Raw genomic sequence first — 20355 nt, 5'->3', positions numbered from 1 at the left:
TTTATTATATCCTTCAATGTAAACTTAAAACCTTTTTGTGGAAAGGGGATTTATAAGTAAGGTGGTAATCTGGTGCTTTGGAAGGCTTATCTACAACATACTAAGAGTGATCATAAATCATGTTAATGTCTAGAATCCAAAGAAAAGTGAGGTGATAGTGGGAAAAGATTGAGTTCTCTTAACCCCTAGGTCCTATCATTTCTATAGAATAAGTGAAAAAAAGAAAGCAGTGGTCAACTAGACCTTTGTTGGTATCCCCCAAAATGTAATCTCTAAACTGAAGAATGGCAGCTGGCAGAACAGCTGGTGAATAGGATTAATGTCAGAAGAAAGAAATAAAACTCAACATATGTCCAAGCCTGTGGTGCTGGGACTGAGCATGATTATACCCCGACGGATAGGCTGAATACAGCTGGAAAGTGCCACTGTGCCATGCTTCTCTACCCGACAAGGTCATCGCTAAGAAGTACAGCTAATGTCTGAACAGCAAACTCAACTTTGCCTGAAGAACTTGGTAACTGGTACAGAGAGAGGGAACCCAGGTTTTTAACCCTAACCATGCACTGAATAGTTTAACCCCCGTTGCTTAGTTTCCTGTACCACAAAGCAAACCAAAAGACAGATTAGCATTGAATCTAACAGATTGCACTAAAGTAAATATAATTTTTAAATCATTTAAACCGCTTAATCTCATCTCAATCACATCAAATATTTAGAGCAAACATATTTCCATCTTTCATTTAGAGTTTAAATAGGCACAAAGGAGAAAAAAATCTAATAAAATATCTAACAGTAGATACGTTTTTGTAAATTGTCAATGTTTTTCCAAAGTTAACATTTTGAAATTACTGAATCACAATTAGCAAAAATATTTTAAAGCAGTTTTTTATAATACAGCCATCATATTCTCACACAGAATAATATGAGAAAGTTCTATCTTCCTACCCTATCCCTATGATGTTGTTGGCCCACTGTAGCCTTTTGTAATAGTAGATGAGAGACACCGGAATTTAACTGTTGGAACTAGTTAAACAGTGATAAACAGCAACCACGTGGACATTACAGATAGATGAGAAAATACTTTGTTATTTATAGAAACTTAGGCAGCATAAATTCTGTTCAATTGTTTCCTTATTAAACAACTACTGTAAACATTTTAAAAAGAGATCAGTAATCATTTCTAAGAGAGCACTGCCCTACTTGTTTCTGACATTTATTTCCTTCAGATGCCAGAGCTAACTTGAGCTCAACAAGCAGATTATCAGAGGCAACAAATCACCTTCCCATCTAAAAACAGCTAGCACTCTCACTGCATTCTTTTGGCAACACAACCTTAAGTAGGGGTAGGAGTGGGGAGAGGGAGTTAGAGAATTGTATTACCAAAGAAAAGAATAGAGATGTGACTCTTACAGGTCTAAGCACAGTTCCACACTCTCAAGGGAAATTTATTTGAAATTACAATCAACCAACAAAAATCTACCTAAATAGCCACTCTCTGAAGACATTACATTTTATTTCTTACATCCAAGATTAGTACTTGGGGATCACCACGGTGAGAGATGACCAGGCTCTCTATCTCCTCTGCTCGCATTGTTCTGAGGCTGTCAAAAACCCAGAGCAGGATTATTGTCTACAGTCAAAAGTAAACTTCTCACCACCTTGCTTATTTTCTTTTTCTCTTTCTACACATAAACTAATTACTAGCTTATATATGCATTATGGCAGCATCAATTTTTAAAAAAGCTCTAGAAATTAGGAAACAAAATTTTAGAAGTTTTAGGTAAGCATGCTAATGCTTTGAAATTCAAGGGGCCAATCATGCTTATTTTCTTTCTTAAATGATTTTCAAATAAGCATGGCCAAATTTATGAGAGAGGGGCTTCTTACCAGGTAAGATACTCAATGGACCTTTCTAATGACATTTCAGATAATTCATCAGGTGAGAAAAATTGCCATATATCATCATTAATTGCCATATATCATCATTAATGTAATAAACAGTAAATGCTTACTACATTAATACCGGGAATTATTATTTTTCAGTCTTGAGCTTCATTTTGTGTACATGCCAGCTTTTACTTAGATCTAGGAGTAAGTGGCAATTTTCAATGCCTGTGGGCAGTTGGACATCTTTATTTTATTTCTAAATTTTTACTGACATTTTAAAAGTTTCCTTGGTATTTGGAATTTTTAAAACGTTAATCTGGTGTGGTTTATAGCTCAATGAAATCTCAAATCATCCTTCATTAAGTGTTTAACACTAAGGAAATAGTCACTATTTCTGGAAAACTCAAATGCTAGAAAAGTCTATGTCTAGTCCAAATAAATATTTAAATGAAGTTGCCAGTTTTAATGCTGTTATAATGGCTACTACCAACCATTTTATAAAATTCCAAGATTGCATGCTTTGAAGTTTAATGACACTCAACATTTTCTAGACTCTTTAAACACTGAAAAAAATGTTTTTATTTGTCATTACAGAATATGGAACGTAACCTCCATAGCTTATTAATGTCTTCTGAATTGTTTAAGGGGATTTAAAGATATGAGTTAAAAGAATTTCATAATCTTAATTTCAATTTCTCCTTTTCATTTAATAGTAGACATTCATTAGGACCCACACACTGTAATAAATTATAATAATTTCAAACAAGAATTAAATTACTAGGTACCTAGTGAAAGAGCCATTTTTTCTTAGGTACCCTGTAATCTAACTGTCAGATTTAAAATCTATTCCCAATCAACTCTTCACAACATTCACATTTATTCATCTATGTTAAATTAATAAAAGGTGTGAATAATACTGACAAAATTGATCATTATTGTTCATGTAGATTTAGAAAATTATAAGGTAATCTAAACTGTAAAAGGAATTGAGAGAAACTATTAAGGTTCTTATAAATAAATTCATCCTATGCTATTTTTTCAAATCAAGACTGAAAGTTCTACGAGACTTATTTAAATTGACTATACAAGGTATTTGATAAATTGTGCATTTTTAGAGCATAAACCATTTTCATTATTTTTGACAAATACCAGTACAAAGACTCTACTATAGCATTAGGGTTCAAAAAATACTTTAGGAAGCTATGCCAAAATGATGTTGCGAGGTAAAACCTAATAGCAATCTGAGACAGTTTATAGCAGTTTGATGAAGAAAAGGTACAATCACAAGGGAACATCAAAAACAGATAGCCATCCAGAAATAAATACCACCCCCCTCATCTTTCCTGTAGATATAGTAATGGAGGTATAATTCTTACCTGGACTACAAAAGAGAAATACAATTCTATTGACTAATGTCCCAAAACAGAACTCCCTTTACAAAACAAGTTTGCACACTTACTATATTTCCTACCATCTAACCTTGCTGACCCCTTCCTCTTTAACTGGCATCCCTGAAGATAAAGTAAAGTATGTCAACATCTGTTCCCATTCACACCGATTTTAATTTACCAAAAGAGCTTTGCTATTTTCAGAGCAGACTCCAGAGCACAATGACAGATTTAGGGCCTTTACTGGGGTTGCATTTCTAGTGTGTCAGCATTTCCTACTCACTAAGAGTAAATTCCAGGGGGTCACAACAAAGGAATAGCTGAAATTCAAACTTCATTATAGAGATTTTTCCCACCCTTACTTATTTCATCACAACTTAAACTACCAACATGCTATCCTACTTAGTGAGGTATCATTGGTGCTACACAGTAATTGGACTAAAATTATCTAGTCCTGGGGCAAAGATGAAGGTCCTTTAGGCCCTTCCTATGGAGTTACACATACATAATTACCTCTTCCAGAACTTTATATCTGACTGAAATTTAATCACCATAATGTAACATTTTTATAACTCTTTAAATTTGTAAAATAGTATATGCTTTTTAAAACACTTCCACATCCTTAATGTATGTTTCATAATTCGATTATAAGTACTGAGTTTTAAGTCACAATTATTCTTTCCAACCTAAGAATTCCATAGTTATGTGTTTTTTTAATACCATGCTTTACTCAGACATTTTAAATGTGTATAAAGAAAGTCACTCTCACAACACCCCAGTTTCTCTAGATAATTCAGAGTTTTTAAGACACAATATAAAGAGCAACTTGGAGAAACAATGCACAAGTTGTGTTGTAATCAAATAACAACTAAGACATGAGCAGCTGAGCAGAAGGAAGATGGGCAACGGAATGCTGTACAGCAATCAGCACTGTTGACTAATCAGAATTTGAGACACTAGAAGGTAATAAGGGTATTATAAAGAATGGCTTATTGAAGGAGCAGCTGTTTATGTGTAGCTCACTGTTTAAATGAGTTCCACTAGATTGCCATGGTATGTTTTGGTGAAAATGTTTAACTCCTTTTAAAATGATCATTAGAGAAGAAACGGCAAGTGGCAAGTTTGGAGATATCAAAACACCAACTAAGATTTAACAGTTTTAGAACAGTTATCTGGGTGGTTTGAAAATGGTAGGAAATGCCCATTTCAACGACCTTTTAAGTCAAAACTACTTGGGTACTCATTCTTCTCTTAAAAACCTTAGAAGTTAGGTCTATTCCACTATCACTACTGGGTAATGTTATGGGCACAAAGATGAGGCAGAAATATAATAGGGGAATCTTCAGAGGATAAGAAAAAGAAAAGGCAGAGTAAAAATGCCCATCAGGACAGCCACAAATTAAAGAGACTGCCTTCGAATTTAAAATGTGTCCAAAATCTCAATAAGCAGAAGGAATAAGATCCTGAATTGTATTTCAAAATAAAGTTTTAAATATTTTTGGCTTAAAATATAATACAAAAACCACTCTCCTACATTGACTTACAAGAAGTAAGTAATTTTTAAAATAGATGAGAGAGAATGCAAAATAACATTTAATTAACTAATGTCACTTTCACAAAGCAATAATCATCTTATTCAAAACTATTTGTCATACAGTTGTGTTGGCTTTGTAATTGGATTGATTTACAGTTTTGTATTCCTTACTTTCACCCAAAATGCAATTCTCTATTGTTTCTTCTGCCCCACAAAAAAAAAATCCATAAATTACAACATAAAGGCACCAAATAATACTTCACTGAATTTATCATAATATAGTATTATGAATATTTCATTTTGACAAGTGTTCGGTAATATTTTTAAGCAGTCAGCAAGCAGTCGAAACTCTGCTATCTTTTGTAACAGTTCACATGTCAAACTGGCAAAGTGCCCATATTGTAAGGCAGAAAAAAAAATCTATTTAATGTCTGCCCCACAAGGCAACATGAGGTTTGATTGGCAGAAAGCAGAGAGTGGCTTTTGATCATGTGTCCTAACAAGCAGTTCCAGCTCCTGTCTTTTCAGCTGATGGGCTCCACATTACCCATTCAAACAGAAATGACAGACCACTGCACTACTCTCTGGCTCTAGTCACACGCAGTGGGAGCTATGCTGGAGACAGAGTCACTGATTAAATATATCACTTTTTCAAGACAAGCAGGTTGTCTGAATCAAAGTTGGACAGAATAGACTCAACATTATTAAAAGGGGATATAAAACTGGGATTGAGTGATGTTCAGCCAGTTTGCACAGCCTCAGGGATTCCCAGGCTGACAGGGGGAATAAGGAACAGCAGAACTCATAAAACAGGGTCAGAAATTAGCTGTGACACCTTGGCTATTTTCCCAACACTTTAGGACCACTGGGTTTCAAAATTCTGGAGTCTCTTTTTCACTTTTTTATTTTCTTTTTCTTTAAATGAATTCAGTAGAGGGAGAAAAACACTTAAAAGCATGATTACTGCAGTTTGTCAATTATAGTCTTAAAGGGAATAAAATATTGGATGCAAACCCTTTGCATCTTATTTTAAAATATACTAATATACGTTCTTCTAACTGGGACCCTTATTTTAAAATTTTATTCCACTTATTGGTTTGGAATTATAGTGTAACTTTAAAATCCAGGAGTACTAGTCATAGAAATTATACAGTTAAAAATTGTTTGTGTCCTGACAACCAGAGGGCTAGCCAAGTTCTAGTTATCATATATAACCATCCTATTTTCTTTGCTATACAATGCACATTATTTAAACCTTTTGCTTAAAATATAGTTAAAGACATAAATGTCTAAAATGCATGCAATTTTTCAATACAAACTTGTATTGTCTAAATTTATTCATTTTTTTAGATTCTGAATATAGCCTCTCATAATCTAGAACATATTATCAGCAACCTATGTGATGCAAATAAATAAAATATAAAGTTGTTTCCTGTTTGGAAAAGTAAAAGTAAGTGCCCAAAGAAATAAAAAAGAAAACAACTGTCTAGTCATAGAAACTAAAGAAATAATCTGAAACAAATAATTTTAAGCCAAAAGACACAATTGAATAAATGGTCCATTCCGATGTTATTCTAAAACAGTCCTTCCAAGATATTTTAACTTCTTCTTAACTCTTATATAAAGAGTTAGGTTTACTTATTTCTTTTAGTAACATACTCCAGCTATTCCTTGGAACACTTATGTTCTTGTTATTAGTTTTGGCATCCCTGTAAATATTTAGTAGCAGCCTGCTCATTAGATGTTTAAGATATGATTAAAAGATTAAATATTCCTACCAAGATGAAGATAAGAGTTTTACTATAGAAGAGTAAGGAATTAAGAGTAGTCCTGTAATAAGATACTGAACTAACAGAGGATGAAGAGATACAAGAATTGCATTTGCTGGAATAAGATGGTAAAATTACAAAGAAATGGTGGGTATTAAACCTCTGAAAATCAGCAATATTTTCTTTTATTGTGTTACTCATTTACTTAAATTACTTTAAGTTTCAAAGTTAATTTAACACTAGCTGGTATATATTGGTTAAATAATGTATCATTTTTCAGATTAATCTTAATACAAATAGTATTTATGTTCCATATATCATAGAATATGTTGTCACTGATAAACAATTCCATATTAATCAAATATGCATTCTATTTACACGAAATAAAGTTACATGTTCTCTAGCTTCTGCACTTCATGTCTTTAAAGATCTTTGAGGATTAAGAAAATGATGATAACAATATATTTTATCCCAAGTGATCACAGGCACAACCAAGCAATTATTTAGAAAGCTGGTTGTTTTCAAAAATGTAAGAAAATTAGCTTGATGAGGCTAATTTGACTCCTTATATGAGCCCAGATTTTTTTATAAAAAACGGGGGAGGAGTGGGAATCTTTATTGCGAATTGCTTCCCAAAATCTGAAATACAGTAAAGTGGCATTTCATTGTTTTCCCTAAGAACTGGTTAATATTTAACATTCTTTTTTTAAAAAATCACCACATGCCTTTTTATTTAAGACTGGAAGGAAAGATAATAGGAAATTGTTAAAATGAATAGTCAACTAGGATAGGTAAGAGGAGACAAAATCTGCGTATGTATTGCCAATGTATTAGACTAAGTAAACCTGAGGCTCTCCAAAATATGTTTTTCCCTTTTTACATTCCAGTTGTAAAAAACAACTGTGTATTACCCATGCTTTACCACACAGATCTTTTATATTCTACACCAGGAAAGGCCAAAGAAAGGGAGGACAAATCCACAAAACATTTCGCAACACCATAAAAAAGAATACTTTCTTTTAAAAAAATCCAAAATAATTAATTATTTTAGCCACTATATTATTGCTTACAGTAATACACAGCAATAACATTTACATTGATTGAATTCTGTTTCCTTAATGTGAAATTTGTTTGGGGTTAATTAGCACGGCTGAGGAATAAGCTTAATAATTTTATGTTGTTTACACTGGAGGCAGTTTTCCACGAGCACTGCTCAGGGAGGAAGTGACATCTTCTCATTTCAGACAAAACATGGAGGTGAGGGCAGCTGCTCACTGTGGAATGGAAAGTGAGGCCCTTCGTCTTTCAGCAAGCTTCCCCAGTACTTGGGGTGTCTAATGGCCACAATACAAAGTTGTTCAAATGATTTCTCAGACATGATAAGTTTCTAAACCAAATACTGAGCTGAGCAGGGATTAAAAAAAGGACTTATACAAATGGAGAAGGTCCACAATATTAGACATGTTTACTGTCCCTTCCTTAAGAAAAAGCAGCTCTAATTAGTTGTCTTCCTAAAATGCATACCTAGCATTTTTATTATGTATTATAACATTTTGCTCAGAGCTGACATTTTTATTCTGACAAGCACTGTCTGGAGAGCTCTCAATAAATAATACATTGACAATTTTCAGTAAATAAGCAGTGGACACAAATCGTTATCCTTACTTACAGCTGCCCCACTCTAATAGTGCTTTTACAAGTGAGGTGACTATTCAGTCTAATGCAATACTCTCAGTGCTGGAAAGACATTTTCATTCATTACCACGGTCACAAGCACTTAAAGCACTTTTAAGCCCTGTTGCAAAACAGCAGGAATGGCAGAGCAAGTGGGGCTAACGAAAACTAAAGTTCATCACCAGAGAAACCTGCGGCTGTTCACCTTAACAACTAGGAAATTCACTTCTACCTAGGCCACCTCAACACTTTAAGATCTACATGTCTAAGAAGAATACAGGGTTTTCTTTGGCCATTAAATGTTAAGGCCTGTGGGTTTTGTTTTTCACATTAAATTTGGTTCATCATCCAATAATATTTATTAAGCACCCTAGGATAAGACAAGGGATCACTCTATAACCTATGTGCTATACCTTTGATCAAAGTACAGAAACAATATCTGAATCCAGACTAATACATTTGAAACCACACAATACCTTTTCTTTTTTCCCTAATCAACTTTTCTTCCCTAACAATCGCCCCCAACACCATCACTCTAAACTAATCACTAAGCCACTAAGGCAGTCCTGAATTTGATTCTTATTCATTAATTCACATCAATTTGAATATCTAGCAATGTGAGAAACAAACTTATATGAAATAAGACCTAAGAAAGAAAGAATAATAAAATCAATATCTTTTATGAATAATAAAAAGGTAATATCTATTACACCTTGACATATACAGCCTGTAGCGTACTTTCACCCTACTTCTTAATCAAACAAATTTACCCATTATTGAACACTTCTTAGACAATTAACTGATCATGAAGATGGCTAAAAATATGTTACCCAGTCAGAAGTCGATTTCATGCTATCATGTTATATGGCTTGGACTATATATTACAGAACAATATAGTACAGAACTATATCATAGTTCTCAATTGTTGGTGTGCATCTGAAATTGCAGAGAGATTGCTAAAACACAGGTTCCTGGGCCCCATCCCAGAGTTTCTGATTTAGTAGGTCAAGGATGAAGCCCAAGAATTTGCACTTCTAATAAGCTCCCAGGTGATGCCAATGCTACTGACAGTTTGAGAAACACTGGGCTACAAAATTAATTGAGTTCATCTGAACAGATAAGATACACATGACTCATATTGGGGCTAAGTGTATAGTCACTTCCCTTATTTTATATGACTAGAATGATAGATTATGGAGTTTCCACATGTGGACCAAGTTTGATGTAACAATGTTCATTGTTGCAACCTGAAAGCAACAATGATAAATTGAAGTGAGTATCTAAGAAAAAAAAATTCAATCCATAAAATGACAAGGAAAGGAGCCAATATCTCTTCTAATACTTCTGTCTGCTAGATGTATTCCACCTTCATGGAATACTCAAACTCAGTATGTCTAAATGCAAACCTTTTCCCCAAACCTTCTCAACTCTGTATATCCACCATCCTAATAGCCTCACCATTAAATCTCTCAGCTAGATATCTCCCTAACCTCACACCCCACTCCTAATTAGCAACCTCAACTATATCTCAAATAGCTGATTCCTTCTCTCTTCTTCCCCTGCCATTGCCTTAGTTTAGACTCTGATTAGTACCTGCCTGAACCATTAAAATAGTCTGCTAACAGATTCCCCTGTATTTGCCCTTGCCTTTTTCCAACTGATAGTCAAAATGCCACCAAAGTTACTTTTCTAAAAAAAGTGTTCAATTATGTCAATCATCCTCCAACTTAAAAGTTCTCTACTGCTCCCCACTACCCATAGGATAAAATTCAATTTCTGTAATAATGGCTTCAACATATTTTTCAGTTGTGTCTCCTGTCCTAGTCACACCAAACTTCTTCACATTAATTAAATTCACAGGTTTATTCATACCATGCAACTGTACATGCTGTTCTCTCTACCTGGGATTCCATTATATCTCTTGTTCACTATGATGAGTTTATCAAAATATAGCTCAAATATCAATAAATCCCTCCTTAGATCTAGAAAAATTTATGGTTTCCTCTTTTGTACTTCCACAGCATTTTGTTTTTTGTTTTTTGTTTTTTGTTTTTTTTTGAGACAGAGTCTCGCTCTATCACCCAGGCTGTAGTGCAGTGCACGATCTCAGGTCACTGCAACCTTCACTTGCCAGGTTCACATGATTCTCCTGCAACAGCTGCCTGTGTAACTGGGATTACAGGTGTGTACCACCATACCCAGCTAATTTTTGTATATTTAGTAGGGACAGGGTTTTGCCATGTTGGCCAGGCTGGTCTCGCACTCCTGAACTCAAGTGATCCACCTGCCTCGGTCTCCCAAAGTGCTGGGATTACAGGCATGAGACACCACACCTGGCCACCCACAGCACCCAGCCAACACAGCATTTTATAGCTTCTTCTACTATTGCACTTATGATAATTACTTTATTTACATGTGTTTCCTACTAAATTAGGAGCTACTAAAAATCAATATTTATCTTTGTACATCTTCTTCTACCCTTTTCTCCACTTTTACCTCTCTCCAACCCAGGCCCACTAAAATACTGCATGAAAAAGCTTAATAAATGATTATGGAATTAATAAGCATATGTATTTGTGTATTTAAGTACGTATACATATGTTGTTATGCATGTATATATGTATATTTTGTTTAGATGAAGAGGCATTCTCTAAAAATTAGAGCTATTCATCTCCTTTTAATCATAATATTATTTATCTCTCTGAAAACTTTTATAATAAATCAACAGTATTTTAGGTTAATGTATATTATATGCTAGGATCCATAGCAGGCGTTGTGAAGATAGACTAAAGATATGGTACGTGTCCTCAAGAAAATTAAAATCATCTTGTGAGGCAAGATCAATAAATGTAAAATAACAAATACTTTTCGTCTATGTCAAAATCAGTTGAGCATATTTCTGTGGTTTTATCTGTGGATTCTCTAGTATATTCCATTGATATACATGACTATTTCTCTTCCAATATCACATTGCCTTGATTACTATAGCTGTATAGTATGCCTTAATACAGTATTGGGTAGAATAATTCCTAATAATTTTTTCTTCTTTCTGAAGATTGTCTTAGCTATTCTAGAATATGATCCTTTCTACACAAATTTTAGAGTAAGTTTGTCTAGGTATATGAAAGTCTTGCTGGGATTTTGAAGGAATTGCATCAAATATATAGACTATTTGGGGGAAAACTGACATTTTTCCCATGTTTAGTCTCCCAGTACATGAATACAATATGTCTTGTCATATTTTTAGGTCATTTTTCATTTTTGCAATCAGCATTTTGTAACTTCAGCATATAGTTCCTGTACATGTTGTTAAGTGCATTCCTAAGCATATCACTTTATTTGGAGAAAATGTAAATAGTTTTGTGGGGGGTTTCTTTGTTTGTTTGTTGTTTGTTTGTTTTTGAGACAGAGTCTCACTCCATCACTCAGGTTGGAGTAAAGTGGCGCGATCTCAGCTCACTGCAACATCCACCTCTCAGGTTCAAACATTCTCCTGCCTCAGCCTCTTGAGTAGCTGGGATTACAGGCACCCACCACCATGTCCTGTTAATTTTTGTATTTTTCGTAGAGATGGGATTTCACCACGTTGGCTAGGCTGGTCTCAAACTCCTGATCTCAGATGATCCACCCGCTTTGGTCTTCCAAAGTGCTGGGATATGAGGTGTGAGATACTGTGCCTGGCCAAGTTTTGTGTTTTTAACTTCAGTTTTCATATTTTTCTGTGTTCTGAATTTTGTGTCTCCCCAAAATTTGTACATTGAAACCCAGTACCCAATGTGGTAGTATTAAGAGGTGGTGGTCTTTGAGAAGTTATTAGATCATGAGGGCTCCACCCTCATGAATGGGATTTACGTCCTTATAAAAGATACCTGAGGGAGTTTGTTTGTGCCTTCCACCATGGGAGGACACAGCAACAAGGCACCATCTGTGAAGCAAAGAGCCCTTACCAGACACCAAATCTGTTGGTGCCTTGATCTTAGACTTCCCAGTCTCCAGAAAATATCAGAGAAGCTAATGCTACACAGAAAGCAATAAAATTATGTTATTTATAAATAACTCAGTTTATGGTATTTTGTTACAGTAGCCTGAATGGACAAAGACATAGGTTCACTGCTATTGTATAGAAATGTGAATGATTTTTAAGTGTTGATCTTAGATCCTGTGACCTTGTTGACTCATTAGTTCTAAGAAGCTGTTTTTTTGTTTTGTTCTGTTTTATTTTGTATTTACATTCCTTGGGATTTTCTATACAGATAATCACATGATTTGCAAAGCAATTCAATGGAGGAAGGTTAGCCTTTTCAACAGATGATGCCACAGCAAATTAGACATCTATAGGCCAAAAGAAATGAGCCTTGACTTAAACCTCACGCCTTATACAAAAATTAACTGAAAATGGATTATATACATATATGTAAAGTATAAACATATACATCTTTCAGAAAAAATAGGAGAAAATATTTAGAATCTAGGTCTAGGCAAAGTATTCTTAGGCTTGATGTCAATACTTGATCCATACAGTAAAAAATTCTTCAGTTGGACCTCATCAAAATTATAAACTTTCATCTTTGAAAGCCCATGTAAAGAGGACAACAGAGAAGCTAAAGACTGGGAGAAAATATTTGCAAACCATGTATCTATCATAGGACTAGTATTTAGAATAATAAAAACTTTCACAACAGCAAAAATAAAACAATCCAATTAGAAAATAGACCGAAAACATGAAAAGACATTTTACCTACGAGGATACATATATGGCAAACAAACATGTGAAATAATGTTCAACATCGTTAGCCATAGGATAAATGCTAATTAACCCTACAATAAGATATCAGTACACACTTACAAGAACAGTTAAAACAAAAGTGACAAAACCAAATGTTGACCAAGATGCAGAGACGCTGGATCAGTCATACATTGTGGGTGGGAATGTAAAATGGTACAGCTACTCTGAAATATAGTGTGGCAGTTTCCTATAAAATCCAACATACAATATAGCCAACAATCGTACTCTTGGGTACTAATTCCAAATAAATGAAAACTCATGTTATGAAAGCCTCTACACAAATGTTCATAGCAACTTTATTTGTAATAGTCAAAAACTGGAATCTGCACAGATGTCCTTCAACAAGTAAATAGTTAAACATGTGTGATTTATACATATGATGCATACCATGGAATACACTTAGCAAATTTTTAAGTATGAACTTCTTAAACTTTTGTTTTTATTGACACCCATTAATTGGATTGGATGAATCTCCAGGGAAGTAAGCTGAGATTTTTTTAAGTAAATTCTAAAAAGCTACATACTATATAATTCCATTTATGTACCATCTTTAAGATGGCAAAATGTTAGAAATAAAGAACATATTAGCAGTTGCCAGGGGTTTGGTATAGAAGGTGAGGGATGCTGGCATTGAAGCGAGGTAGGTAAGGTTACAAAAGAGCAACACAAGGGATTCTTATGATATTGAAACCGTTCAGTATTTTGACTGTTGTAGTGGATACATGAACCTAAATAGGTGATCTATAGGTGACAAAAATATATATAACTTAATACACACACCCCCACACAACTGGGTATACTAATGGAGTACAAATGGAGAAACAAGAGTAACATCAGTGGATTATTTCAATGTCAATAATCTGGTTGTGCTATTATACAACAGTTTTCAAAAATATTACCCCTGGGGGAAAGTGGGCAAAATGTACATAGAATCTCTCTGTATTATTTCCTATAGCTTCATGTAAATCTACAATTGTCTCAATAAAAATTTCAATTTAAAAAAGAACAAAGAGCATAATTAGGGTTATAATTTACTGATAAATACAGTGGTATACAGGTTTGAGTATTAATAATTTTAGAGGAGGAGAAATTCACAACTGCCAGTCAGTAGAAGGTTAGATATGATCTGGAATTCTGTACAGAGAAAAATGGATAAATGGAAAATTGAGATAAATAGAGAGAAGACAAAGTTATTCTGGCTAGGGGGGATAATGACTAAGCTTGAAGTATGTTGGACTAAAGAATCAACTTCAGCACTGTGCTAACTCAACAGGTAAAAAGCTTGTCCTGAGATACATCCTCAGATTTCTTTTCTTTTTTTCCTGAGACAGAGTCTCACTCTCTCACCAGGCTACAGTGCAGTGGCACTATATTGGTTCACTGTAGCCTCCGCCTCCCGGGTTCAAGCAATTCTCCTGCCTCAGCCTCCTGAGTAGCTGGGACTACAGGTGCACACCACCACACTCAGTTAATTTTTGTATTTTTAGTAGAGACGGGGTTTCACCATGTTGGCCAGGATGGTCTCGTTCTCCTGACCTTGTGATCCACCCGCCTCAGCCTCCCAAAGCACTGGGATTACAGGCATGAGACACCACGCTCAGTCTACATCCTCAAATTTCTTAATCACAATGCTCACTAGAGAAAGATTACAAAAGAAATCCAGGAACTAAGTTATAATTATGTGCAGTGTATCTAATATAACTAAGGAATGTCCAAGTTATATGTTTGTGCAAGTGCAAAGGTCCTAAGACATGTTTAAGGAGGAGGGGAGGAGTCCATGGCAGAGAAAAGAGTAAAGTAATATAAAATGGGGCTTGAAAGCCAGAGTAATATGTTAGGATTTTAAGCAACAAATTTTATACTAGGCATAATAGAAATTGATATCATTAGCCAGATACCAATGTTCCAATGCCAATAAAATGCCTACATATTGGGGGAACCCACCCCTGAAAGTTAACGTGGGTTCTTTTCTATCTCCCTAAGCATCAGCCGGTCTGAGAAATAAAGGGAAAGACACCCCCGAAAGTTAACGTGGGTTCTTTTCTATCTCCCTAAGCATCGGCCGGTCTGAGAAATAAAGGGAAAGAGTACAAAAGAGATAAATGTTAAAGCTGGGTGTCCAGGGGAGACATCACATGTCAGCAGGTTCCATGATGCTCCCTGAGCCATAAAACCAGCAAGTTTTTATTAGTGATTTTTAAAAGGGGAGGGAGTGTACAAATAGGGTGTGGGTCACAGAGATCACATGCTTCACAAGGTAATAAAATATCACAAAGCAAATGGAGGCAGAGTGAGATCACAGGACCACAGGACGGGGTGAAATTAAAATTGCTATGACGTTTCGGGCATGCATAGTCATTGATAACATCTTATCAGGAGACAGAGTTTGAGAGCAGACAACCAGTCTGACCAAAATTTATTAGGCGGGAATTTCCTCATCCTAATAAGCCTGGGAGCGCTATAGGAGACCGGGGCTTATTTCATCCCTTTATCTTCGACCATAAAAGACAGCTGCCCCTAAAACAGCCATTTTAGAGGCCTACCCTCAGGGTTGCATTCTCTTTCTCAGGGATGTTCCTTGCTGAGAAAAAGAATTCAGCGATATTTCTCCTATTTGCTTTTGAAAGAAGAGAAATATGGCTCTGTTCCACCCAGCTCACTGACAGTTAGAGTTTAAGGTTATCTCCCTTGTTCCTTGAACATCGCTGTTATCCTGTTCTTTTTTCAAGGTGCCCAGATTTCATATTGTTCAAGCACACATGCTCTACAAACAATCTGTGCAGTTAATGCAATCATCACAGGGTCCTGAGGTGACATACATACTCCTCAGCTTACAAGGATGACAGGATTAAGCGATTAAAGTAAAGACAGGCATAGGAAATCACAAGGGTATTGATTGCGGAAGTGGTAAGTGTCTATGAAATCTTCACAATTTATGTCCAGAGATGGCAGTAAAGACAGGTGTAAGAAATTATAAATGTATTAATTTGGGGAACTAATAAATGTCCATGAAATCTTCACAATTTATGTTCTTCTGCCATGGCTTCAGCTGGTCCCTCCGTTTGGGGTCCCTGACTTCCCACAACAATAAAACACCAAGAAGAAGCAAAAGGGGCATAATTCTAAATGACTAAAGTTAAATACTGAAGTTCGTGATTTACCTAGAAGTGAGACCAGACTTTCTGCTATTAATCAGGGACAAGTCTTAAGAGTTAAATTAAAACCAAGGAATAATTTTTAGGACTTTGTACATTGGGCACATAAGACAGTTTCCTGTCTACCTCTTCTACCTGAAAACAAAGGGAAACAGTTCCAAAACCTGTGGCTTATGCTTTAATTCTTAAATTTTCCATCTTCTCCCTGTCCATAACATAAGCAAAATGTACAAGATAAGAGATATTTCTGGGGGATCAGCTAGAAAGCTCCAGTTAAGCCAGTAAGGGCATTTTGGAGTGAAATGGAATCCTCGTGCACACAGTTTGTTAGCCACTCTTTTAAAACTGCCCTTTGACTATAGGTTACTGTCATTCAAAAAGTACATATTAGCATAATAATTCTGCTGCTGTTTTTGCCACTGTAATGGTGCTGTTGCAAATAATTCAATATTTTGTCATATTTTCACAGTTGTTCTTCATTATACCTTCATCAATTTTTTTCTAGCCACCTATTTGTATTTACTCATTTTCAATTCATTATGTGAGAGCAATTAGGGGCATCCACAGTCCTCTCATTTCTGCACTCCCAATGCTAGCAGATGACCTATGTTCTATTACTTCATTGTGAGAGTATTTGTCTGTCCTCTCAATTCTAGGTACAGCTACTCAGTTATACTTAAACTCAAGACATCAACTAAGAAAGCTACAATAGGTCTGAGCACCACACATATTCAGCATTAAGCCACAGCCTTGAAGTCATGGCTTTGTCCATAATCATTGGACAATGATTGTTTCAGATATCAAAGCTGGATAGAAGCTTTTATCTCTATCTTTATAAAAATTCTAACATCAGAAAGAAGAAATTGGAAATAGAAAAGGACAGTTTCAGGCATAATGAAAAAAATGAATGATGAGATTTGTTCAGTTTGAACTGAAAATAGTTTAAAAGAGAAAAATAATGCTAGTAAACTCTAAAATTCAGATACAAACTGTAAAAGAAAATCAAAATGGCATAGAATTTTACAAACTGTCCTTTAATGCTTATCTAGACCAACATCCTCATTATATAAATTAAGAAACTAGTGCTTAGATCAATTAATTAATTATTAGACACAACCTAGTAAGTTAAAAAGAGTTAGGATAAGAATGCACATCAATCCCAAGCCAATATCTGTAAGGATTCTCAAGTTAAACATTCTGAGATAGAGGTGAAGATTTCCAGCTAATGTCGACTGTTTGGCCAGAAAAATGTCTGTTTCAATATAAATGGTTGACTAGAACAATAGCAGTAATTAATAGGTTTGTAATTTTGCATTTGAAGTATTTAAGTAAAAATTATTGTGAACCTGACGCACTTAGAGATGAGGAACTACGCTAATTCTAAAACCACACCCTGTGCTGGAAACATCAATCAAGAGGATCAAAAGTGAAAAAAATGTGTTTCCTAACAAACCTAGTAATCACAGTCCAGTAGAAGAATGACAATATTTTTGTGCTACTAGTTAAAAGGAGGCTAAAGACATTCAGCCTATTGTATTCAGATACAACAAAAGGAAAATTGCAGTGAAGGGTCCAACAAAGGCACTTGTTGAGCTTCTGAGAAGCTCAGTGATGAAGAAAAGCCTGTACCAGACATTTTGAGGAAGGTGGAACCAAAAGGCATAGACAGTTAAAGCTTTCAGGAATTCTAACACAGGTGCATGCACGCGCACATGCACACACACACACATATTGCAGCAGCAACTTCTTTCTGTAATGTTTTCCAAGAGAGTGGAAAAAGACCACAAAAATGTGTCAACATCAATTCCACTCCTGGGGAAACGCCCTAGAGAAGAAACTTGTTCACATGTGCATCAGAAGATAGGTGCAAGAATCTTATTGTTTGCACTAGCAGAAAACTGGAAAAAGTCCAAGTGTCCAGAAACAATCAACAGGAGAATATACTGCTATATAGCATAGCATGGAATAGTATATGGAAGATTACACAAAAAAGAAAATGAATGAAAGTTCACACAAAAAAATTGATGTTAGAATACAAAAATAAAAAGCAAGTCACAAGAGGTTACAGTATGACATCATTTTTATGAAGTTTGAAAACAAGGCTAAACAATAATTAATGACCTATTCAAAACTATTTTAAAACAAAAAAGGTAGATAATCATTAACTTTGTTAAATTTGTAAACTGGCAAAAATGTAGATTAAAAAAACAAAGATTGGACAGGTGAAGAAAACATAAGTAGATTCCATAGTATTAGTAATATTTATTAAGTTGGATGCTGAGTTCACAAGTGTTTGTTTTACTTTTATGGTTTATAATATACATATCAAATATTACATAATAAATAAATGTTTACATTTACTCCCTCCTTTTCTATTCATTTATTTCTTTTGATATTGCATATATATTGTATAAGAAGAAAGAATACAGATCCCAAAACTGTCCCCTATTATTTCCTGAGACTCCCAGAATAAATTCTGAAGAAGTCAGTCTAATGAATTTTCAATAGAAAAATGCAAAATATTAATGATCCACTCAAACTCCACAAGTTCAAAATCATATAAGACTATAACTTCTTTCATAAAACAATCAGAAATCTGCATCCTCTTTCTAAACAACAAAATGCCAGGAGAGCACCTTCTGGCTTCACAGTTCAATAACAGGAAAAATCAGAAACAATTGCCTGCATCTGTTCCCCACATTCTTAGAGAAAGAACCTTCAAAATAAATTTTTAAATCTGAGGAGATAGAAATGAGCAAGAAATCTGAAGCATATTTTCAAGGCAGAGACACACAAACTGAAGTTAAGAAAAAGATTCAACAAAATAATACATTACCCAAACTGTAAATGGAGGTTGCAAAACATACAGCAAATAGAAATAACGAAGAGTTGCCCAGAAGGTCTGGGGTTCACAGAATTCTGGCTCATTTTAAGTTTTTTAAGGTAATACGAGACAAAGACCAGTTTCCAAAAAAATTAGAATGCAAATACACTTAACACGAAAATATCCTGTACATAATTCTTTTCATAATTCAAAAACCAATCGTTCTAGCTCCTCAATATAATCCCTAAATATCATTGTACAAAACTTTCAGAAAATATTTGTTTATTTAAACTATCTGGTACCAGGTAAGTATTTACTATGAATATGATACAAAATTTTTAAAACAGGAGCAAGGACACAAATATCATTGGGAGGACAGATTTTATAGAGAAGAAAAAAATGAATTTAAATGAAGTTGTATCAGCATTGCTCTGAATGCCCAATTGCTTCTTCACCAAAAGTATGAGTGGTCTTGGGAAACTTCAGCATTTAAATGACTTGAAACTTCCAATTTATTTGAAATAACAATTTTGGGTATTTTATGGCCGGGCGCGGTGGCTCAAGCCTGTAATCCCAGCACTTTGGGAGGCCGAGACGGGCGGATCACGAGGTCAGGAGATCGAGACCATCCTGGCTAACACGGTGAAACCCCGTCTCTACTAAAAAATACAAAAAAAACTAGCCGGGCGAGGTGGCGGGCGCCTGTAGTCCCAGCTACTCGGGAGGCTGAGGCAGGAGAATGGCGTGAACCCGGGAGGCGGAGCTTGCAGTGAGCTGAGATCCGGCCACTGCACTCCAGCCTGGGCGACAGAGCGAGACTCCGTGTCAAAAAAAAAAAAAACAATTTTGGGTATTTTAACGAATACTTAAAGTGTTTCTTATGCAAAAATCCAAAACCTTTCCAAATTTTCCTTTCAACGAGAAACATAAAACAAGGCTTACATCTGGGATATTATAAGTGCTTCACCAATATAACTTTCAATCAGAATAATGGTAAAAACCTAATATCCACAAATTTTGCCTTAAAAATTATTGTGATGCTTTCACAGGGTGTGAATGTTAAGTAAAAAAAAAAAAAATGGGCTTTTAATAGATTTTTTACTTTAACAGAAACACATTGCTCTTAACTGGATACTATCTAAAAACCTCATCCAAGACTTTACCAACCTCTCTCACTGACACCATCACATTCCACATATTTTTCAGAAGGGAAGATTGGCTTTCAGTGGGGAAACTTTAGTATCAGCTTTTCCAAATAGCCTGAAAAGAGAGTTAAACTGAATTGCTCTTCCAGAACACAAGAACATCATTGCTGCCAAATGCTAAATCCCTTAACAC

At 35.0% G+C, this 20355-nt stretch overlaps 1 protein-coding gene across 49 annotated transcripts in view; it reads right to left on the bottom strand.

The window, feature by feature from the left end:
- The window catches only part of SOX6 (SRY-box transcription factor 6), a 658308-nt gene that overhangs the window by 328033 nt on the left and 309920 nt on the right, over positions 1-20355 (bottom strand). The gene's annotated exons all lie outside the window — the stretch shown is intronic.

The sequence above is a fragment of the Macaca fascicularis genome, chromosome 14, assembly GCF_037993035.2.
Source record: "Macaca fascicularis isolate 582-1 chromosome 14, T2T-MFA8v1.1".
Taxonomy (NCBI): Eukaryota; Metazoa; Chordata; class Mammalia; order Primates; family Cercopithecidae; genus Macaca; species Macaca fascicularis.
Note: the sequence above shows the minus strand (reverse complement) of the source record. Positions and strands in the feature narration are given on the sequence as shown.